Source organism: Vicia villosa, linkage group LG4, assembly GCF_029867415.1.
Source record: "Vicia villosa cultivar HV-30 ecotype Madison, WI linkage group LG4, Vvil1.0, whole genome shotgun sequence".
In the NCBI taxonomy this organism is placed as follows: Eukaryota; Viridiplantae; Streptophyta; class Magnoliopsida; order Fabales; family Fabaceae; genus Vicia; species Vicia villosa.
In genome coordinates, this window is record NC_081183.1 from 103,555,629 (window position 1) to 103,564,216 (window position 8,588).

At 36.1% G+C, this 8,588-nt stretch overlaps 1 long non-coding RNA gene across 1 annotated transcript; it reads left to right on the forward strand.

Annotated features, from left to right (window-relative positions):
- Positions 1–7,554: 7,554 nt before the first annotated feature.
- On the forward strand, positions 7,555–8,258 carry LOC131599409 (uncharacterized). The gene is made up of 3 exons (XR_009282753.1): positions 7,555–7,758; positions 7,881–7,950; positions 8,123–8,258. It is a non-coding gene; the product is annotated as an uncharacterized LOC131599409 (long non-coding RNA).
- The last annotated feature ends 330 nt before the right edge of the window (positions 8,259–8,588 follow it).

Sequence of the window (8,588 nt, forward strand, 5' to 3'; positions counted from 1 at the left end):
TCCCTAAACTATCTTTCCAATCACCTCCATCTGAACCAAAAGTAAACTTCACCTTACCTAATCCGTCTCCATCATCTTTCTCCTCTCCCATTCTAAACCCCACACCTTTAAGTATTCTTCCCCCAACTCCTTCTGATAAATCTTTCTCACCAATTCCCTTTACAAATACTCCATCCTCTTCTCAATCTATCATTTCTGATGTTCCATCTTCATCAATCATTCTCTCAGATATCCCTTCTTCCTCATCCACCGCACCTCCACCTTCTATATCCCATCCCTTACCTACCAGAAAATCCAAACCTTACTGTCTTCTCAACCCTGACTACAAATTCACCTTCAATCCGCCTGAACCTGAACCCTATACCTACCTGGAACTTTTCAGACATGAGGTGATTAGCAGTCTAGACCTTCTGAAGGATGCATTTCTAAATGGTATGGATGATGTTTCTACAAGAAATCTCTGGAGAAGATTTCGCAAGGATTTTCAAGTAGAAGCAATGGGAGTACAGAAAAGACTAGTGGCTGCTGCTCCTGGTTATCCTGGTTACCATCTGGAGGATGATAATGGTATATACTACCATCCTCTCAGAAATTGTGTTGCTGCTGAGGAGAAGCCCTTTGTGGATGAATTGGAACAAGCAAGACTTGCTGCTGCAATGGAAGCTAACCCTTGCAGGGATATTGTTATCTGGATTCCTGATTATCCAGTTCTGCTCGGGGATTTCAAGACCCTCTTTGACTTTCTAAGGGAAAACCCTTCTAAGGAAGACCCCAGCTTGGTCATTCCAGAAGTTGTTGACCCACCAGAAGTTGAAGGTCCTTCTGCTCCCAGGAATCTTGCTGCCATTCTTCAGGCACTTGAGAATGGAGATTCTGAGATTCCAGCTGCAGAATATGGAGATGCTTCTATGCAAGAAGCAGATGTAGAAGATCATGTTGCTGAATCAGTTCCTGTTGAGGAAATCCCTGCAAATGATCTATCTATGGAAGCTTCAGATCACAATGCTATTCCTGTGGTTAGAAGCGGTGAAGCTTCTTCTGATGAATCTTCTCGTCTTGCAAGAACTCTGGAAGATATTCAGAAGAAACAGGATGAGTTTAGAGCTTTCATGGAAAGGCAAGAAGGATACAACAATGGGGTTCAAGAGATGCTGGCCAAGATCCTGTCAAGGCTAGGGTCGTCTTAGATTGAGTCTGTGTTGTTTTGTTTTTGCTTTTGCTGCATCTGTTTTGTGCATCTTGTCTTCCTTCTCTGCGTGTACTTCTGTACCGGTTGTTTGAACTTCAATGAAATCATCCTTTTTCCTCCGTGTGTTTCTTTTTGTTTGTATCTGAATCTTTTCTGTTTTTTGATTATATGACAAAAAGGGGGAGAAATATGTGATAAATGATTTGATTTAATCAGTTGCTTTACTAACAGAAGCTGCAAGCTTCATATGTTTCTAAGTTGTGTTGTTGCAGGAATCGAAGATTCAAGATCAACATGAGGAGCAACAAGATGAATCAAGTTCTTGGATTCTTGAAGCAAGCTGAGTGCTATGAAGCTTCAGAATCAGAAGCAAGAAGGAAGAATAATCAGAAATAGCTCTTGGATTCTTGAAGCAAGCTGAGTGCTAGGAAGCTTCAGAATCAGAAGCAAGAAGGAAGAATGATCAGAAATTCTGATAATAGAATATGATCCAAATCATTGTCTATTTGCTCTGATACATTGTCTATTGGATCTGATATATTCTATATGGCTTATATGGCTCTGATACATATTTTGTGTTCTGATACACACTTTATGTTCTAACTCATTCATGCTGACTTTTGTCGTTTAGTTTTGTTCTGTAACATTTCAGGATGTAGAGATGCTCTGATGATGCTCTGGTACATTCAACAATGTTCTGATACAATCTAGCATGAAGTGATGTAAGATGAAATTCAAAGCTCTGAAGCTATCCGAGGGAAGCAGAAATCAGAAGCTGTGAATGTTCTAAAGATCCAGAAAACTCAAGTTCTGAAGCTGTCCTAAATGGAAGCATGAATCAGAAGCTGTGAATGTTCTGAAGATCAAAGAAATTCAAGTTCTGAAGCTGTCCTAAATGGAAGCAGAAATCAGAAGCTGTGAATGTTCTGAAGATCAAAGAAATTCAAGTTCTGAAGCTGTCCTAAATGGAAGCAGGAATCAGAAGCTGTGAGTGTTCTAAGGATCTAAAGAAATTCAAGTTCTGAAGCTGTCCAATGGAAGCAGAAATCAGAAGCTATGAATTATCAGAAGCAAGAAGCTTATGTGATCGTCTCTACCGAAATAATCAGGGAAGTCTTTTATTATTAAAGTTCTTCGAGTATTTATTTCAGGGGTGTTGCACCCCAAAATTTGCCCATCTGATTTTATTCTAATTGGCGTAAGCTTTACATTTCATACGCATACTTTCATTAGGTCTTTCACATAACACATGCATCATTAATCAACAATTGACATTGGGATCAAGGATTTTGGATTATTAAGGTTTCATATTGATTTTGAGGTGTACATATCAAACAAAGACTGATTCATTTGGTTCTCCTGTGCGATTTGAACTGGAACTTAAAGAGTTTACGATTGTTCTTGTGGATTAAGGATTTCGAAGAGTTGGAATTTTACTATTGTTTCTAGGTCCTCATTTAAGGTGGATTCAAACTATTTCTACATCATCCAAATTCTATATTCTACATCATTCGTCATTGTAAAAAATGTAAACACGCTCATTGGTTCAAATACTAGCATTATCCACCAACCATCATCATTCAAGTGTCCAAAACACGCATCCATTACGAAAAAATTCATATCATACTTCAATCATTCACATTACATCAAAGTCCACACATTTCAAATACATATATTACAAGTAAATATCCAAAGAGCTTCACTCAAAATTCATTGCTCTTAAAGTCACAATAATTACCAAAAAAAAAAAACAACAACATGTTCTTCATCAAAAAGGCCCATTGACTTATCAAGTTAAACCCATTCATTACAAACTTCCCCAAACTTCATTACAAGAAAGTTCTTATAATGCATTTGTTACAAGTCTTCATCTTACATCATTCACGTTTTTTTGCTTACCAAGACCATATGCACTATAACCAAAAAATACAAGAAATCAGACTTGGAATTACATTGAAAATCACACACTTTAATCTAAGTTAACTTGTAGTCAAACTGTTGACTTCTTGGTCAACAAGTCAATTCCCACCATAGACTTGCTTTTCTTAAGCTCTTTCCACATCTTCACACTTCCACCAAACATTCCATGCACCTGTATGATCAAACCTGTAAAAGAGTGAATAACAATTAAACATATGCATTCAAGAAGTCATAATCCATAGCATGCGCTATACTTCCGAACTACGACGCTCTGATTCCTGAAAAGGATACGTAGGCATTGGGTCGCGGGGCCTAAGCGAGCACAATTATTTATAAACCTTATTTTCCCCGTGTTTCTTCTTCTTTCATTTGCATGCATTCCCTTTGCATTAAGCCTTAGATTTATAGTATACACCCTTAGAATAGAACAAACATAGGTGGATACCATCGAGTACGATGGGCGTGAGGGGTGCTAGCACCTTCCCCTCGCGTAACCGACTCCCGTACCCTATCTCTGGTCGAAAGACCTCGTTCTTATTCGTTTTAGGTTTTCTGATATTCCTTTCCCTCTTTGGGATAAATATATTGGTGGCGACTCTGTTCATATTTCGCGAGCGTGCGACAAGGGGGAGATTATTCATCTCAGGGGGAGATTGTTAATCTCAGGGGGAGACATATTCACATGCTTATGCTATAGCTGTGTAATTTGTCTTTAGCCGTCTGCTCTTTCTGATCGCAAATTCATATCATTTATATATGTTTTTGTCATCATCAAAAAGGGGGAGATTGTTAGAACAAGATTTGTTCTGATCAATATTCTTAGTTTTGATGATAACAAGGATATGAATTTTGTGTGAGATAATGTGGTACTCTAATACATTGCAATTTCCCTTTCAGGAAATATATAAAGAGTATGCACAAATCAGCGCTCAGAAGCTTTGTCTCAGAAGGTTCAGCATGCAACATCAGAACATGGTCTGGCAAGACATCAGAAGATGGTCAAGGCAGAATCAGAACATGGGTCTATGAAAGCATCAGAAGAACTTGAGGTCAGAAGTAGAAGCACTGAAGTTCTCATGGTATCACGCTCAGAAGAACTTCAAGGTCAGAAGACAAGAAGATGCTATGCACCAAGCTGTTTGACTCTGATGATATTCAAATATTATATTCAAACATCAGATCAGAAGAAAGTACAGGTGGCAGGCTACGCTGACTGACAAAAGGAACGTTGGAATCTATTAAAGGCAACGTCAGTAGACACAGCGTGAACAAGGCTCGAGGTAGTTGACAAAAGCGTGAAACATTAAATGCAAAGCTGTACGAAACACGCAAAGCATTAAATGCGCTCAACGGTCATCTTCTCAAAAACGCCTATAAATATGAAGTTCTGATGAGAAGCAAGGTTATCAATTCTGAACGAAACTATTCTAAAAAACTTGCTGAAACGCTGTTCAATTCAAAGCTCAGAAACTTCATCTTCATCAAAGCTCACTACATTGCTGTTGTAATATATTAGTGAGATTAAGCTTAAACGTTAAGAGAAATATCACTGTTGTGATTATAGCTTTTAAGAAGCATTGTAAAACTCTTATTTGATTACATTAATTTGTAAGTAACTAGAGTGATCAAGTGTTGATCAGGATACTCTAGGAAGTCTTAGCTTGTGTCTAAGCAGTTGTAATTAGAGTGATCACGTGGTGGTCAGGATACTCTAAGAAAGTCTTAGCTTGTGTCTAAGCATTTGTTCCTGGAGTGATCAGGTTGTGATCAGGATACTCTAGAAGACTTAGTCGCGGACTAAGTGGAAAACCATTGTAATCTGTTGCGATTAGTGGATTAAATCCTCAGGTGAGGTAAATCACTCCGTGGGGGTGGACTGGAGTAGTTTAGTTAACAACGAACCAGGATAAAAATAACTGTGCATATTGTTTTTATCGTTCAAGTTTTTAGACTACACTTATTCAAACCCCCCCTTTCTAAGTGTTTTTCTATCCTTCAGTTGTTACAACACTGACTGAATGCCACATTTGAATCACACATAGGTTTCATTGTATCACCAGCCATCATGGAAGTCATGCATGATCAACGTGTCGAAAGCATTAAACTTGCTTTGTAGACTCCCCAATGTGAATCCAACAAGACGAATTTTATGAAGTTTGTCAAACTTTTCCTAGATTGTAAAGTTTTCCTTTAGTCTATGGCTCCATTCTATAACAGATGTTTTGGCCCTAGCTGGTTCAAAGATGTCTTTCCAGGAAAAACCCCGACAACACATGCTCACCTGAATGCCATATGGGCAGCATTCTTGACTCCGAATTTTCTATCCCACGGAATAGAATCAACTGGTAAGTGCTACGGATTTACAAGTTATCAACCTAATTTGGTATCTCGACAGTTTGGCCTTAGCCAAATGTTACCAAAAAGCCTTTACACTTGCGAAATTGACATTCGCTGGTCGGGAAGAACCTTTACCTCTCGGCAACACATGGAGTGTTTCATAATAAACAATTTTTGGAGCTACCAAAGTTCACCTTTCAAACTTCTTACCTGACGACTGAAGAATTTGAACACTGGTGGTGGCAATACTACCAACTGTTAAATGCTACCACTTTTGTCGACAAGTTGAACACTGCCTTCGCATTCTTAGAGGATAAACTAGACATAAGTAAGCCATCTTGACCTCAAATTCCCTCTATCCTTTATTAAGAATCTACTTTTAATTTTCGTTTTCGCAGGTGTCGTAGGTGCTGACCCTGTCGTCGAAGCCGAACAAAACCCAATCAAACAGGTACTTTTATCCTAACTTATAATAATATTTCTTGCGCTACCTTTTCCTAATCCAACTTTATTCTTAGGGTCGAAAACGCCAGAGTAGCTCAAACACCACTACCATCGTCAAAAAACCTAAGACAACTACTGTGAGAAAGGTAAGTTGTTCCATTCTTCTTTTTATTTTTTGTCAAATCAACCTTATCTAAATAATGTTCTTACGCTGTTTTTACATTATCACTCAGTTAATTATAAGTGATGATTCTGAAGAAACCATTTCACCACAAAATGATGAAGGTGAGATTTTTTCTCGACCTCCTACTCCGACTCCAGCTAAGAAGAAAAAAATTACTAAGAAACCTCCACATACTCCCAAACCTGTTGTAAGTGTTCAGAATGAGCCATCTTCTTCGAAGGCTCCAACTGAGGTAAACTTACTTTTCATTTTATGCCATTTCTCGACTTTTATTATTTTTTACTTAAACTGATTTGAAATTGTCTGTTTGTAGGAACCAACAATAAATTTGGATTCCTCTAAACAAACTCCCAAGAACACTGATGTTGCTGCCAAGGTGAGTTCATAAAATAATAGCCACCTAAGTCCACAGAAGACTGATGCTTTTGAGAGCGCTGCTGATTCAACCAACACTCCTCCTGGACGTGTAACACCCCATATTTTTTGTTTATTAATTTAATTAGAATTTAAATTAATTGTTTGGATTATTCGGTATTTTAATTGGATTAAATTGGAGAAATTGAGAAATAATGTTATTGGGCCAGTGTTGTGTTTAGTATAGGGGAGGTGTTGATTGTTAGGCCTTTACTAAAAATTGGTTCTATCTATCATATAAGATAGATAGATAGATGTTCTTGAAATACCATTTATACCCTTTTTCTAAATTCTCTTCAATTAGGCTGTCCACGTGGACATCCTCTTTTTCCAATTTTTTTCTTTCACTAACTCTACACTCAGATAATCTTTTTATTTTCTTTCATTTCCCTTACTCAACCTTTTGCTTGCCTTTTCAGTTTTCTTTCCTGTTGCTTTTCTCAATACCATTTTTTTTTAAAAAGCAAAATATATTATAAAGTCAATACTAAGCACAAGATGTGCAAAGAAAGACTAATACAGTACAAAATCCACCACCTGATACAGAACTGCACCTCCATGGGTGATAAATCACAGCCCTGCTGAACTATCTAGTACAATCAGAATATAACATAACAGCTAAGCCAGCAAACAAAATTAACTACCCAGTATTAACATATTCTAGCATATATTACAATTGAAAGACTAATTTTCAATTCCCTGCATACCAATGTCCTGTACTACAGCGATTCAAAAACCAGCAGCATTGTTAACTTTTGACGAGCTGTCGAAGAAATTCCCTATATTGAATTGAGGTGACCAAATAAACTACACCAAACAGCTCAATACCATTTGTTACTTTTCTTTTTTTTTTCCTTCCTATCATATCAAGTCTGCAGCATATTGAACCTATCAGCTTTGCTTGCAACCATGGATTTGGTTCAATCGATACAAACCACTTCTCTCTTAAATATCTTTCCTAAAACTATACCAACATTCAACTCTTTCAAAATCTCTCTCATTTCTTTAAACCTGTTAATATTTTTTCTTTGTTGAATTTTTTATAACTTTATTGATTAAAGCTACTATTTTTTCTCTTCTATTTTCTTCTTCAGATCTGTAGAAGATTGTAGATGAGATTTTGGATTTGGAGCTAATAGTAGATCAAAGGTATCTTATCTTCAAGTTCTGATGATTTTATGTTTTATTTTTATTTTCAGAGCTGTAAAAATATTATGGACGGAACTTTGTAATTCGGAGAAGTTTGATGAATGAGCCTTTATGAAATTTGGTAAATCTCCATCTTTTATTTGATTTCTTTGTTAATTTCATTTTAGTTTTTTTTTATGTTTCTCATAAGGGTTTCATAATTTGAAGCTCATATTTTTGTTTCTTTTCCATTTTCTTCTCCAGATCTATAAAAGTTTGTGGATGAGATTTTGAATCTAGATCCAATAACAAATCAGAGATATCTATGTTCAAGGTCTGGTGATTTTATGTTTTACTTTCATTTTTAGATATGTACAAATATTTTAGTTTCATGTTATCAAGTAATCAAATTTTTATATTTATTTCTTGCATAATCATACATCTGTTTTTCTCTGCTTTGTTTCTTAATTACAGTGAAATTGATTTTTGTTTCTGAATTTACACAGAATGATCAAAGGGAATATGACCTGATCTAACAAGAAGAGGATGCATGTATATGTATCTCTTTCCTTTTTATTGATTTTATTTTATATCAATTTTGTATCTACAAGGAGAATAAATTAATTTTTCATGATTTTATTTTTTAAAGGGAACAACGGATAAATGTAGGTACCTCCCATACATTTTTATATTCACTTTTAATATTCTCAATCATTTTTCTATTTTTGTTGTAAGATTATTATTGATTCTCTCATTTGTTGATATAATATATTAAATAAATTGAGGTACTCTATCAAACATTAATTACATTGGGTGCTCTATAATAATTGACAGTAGATATGTATTGTTTACAATAGTATATTGGGTGCTTTATAGTATGATCAAGCCTTAGTTTTTTGGTACAAGTATGTCCACTGCTTGCCTTTGCATGTTGCACTCTGACTGCTCTTTAACCATATTTTTTATCAACCA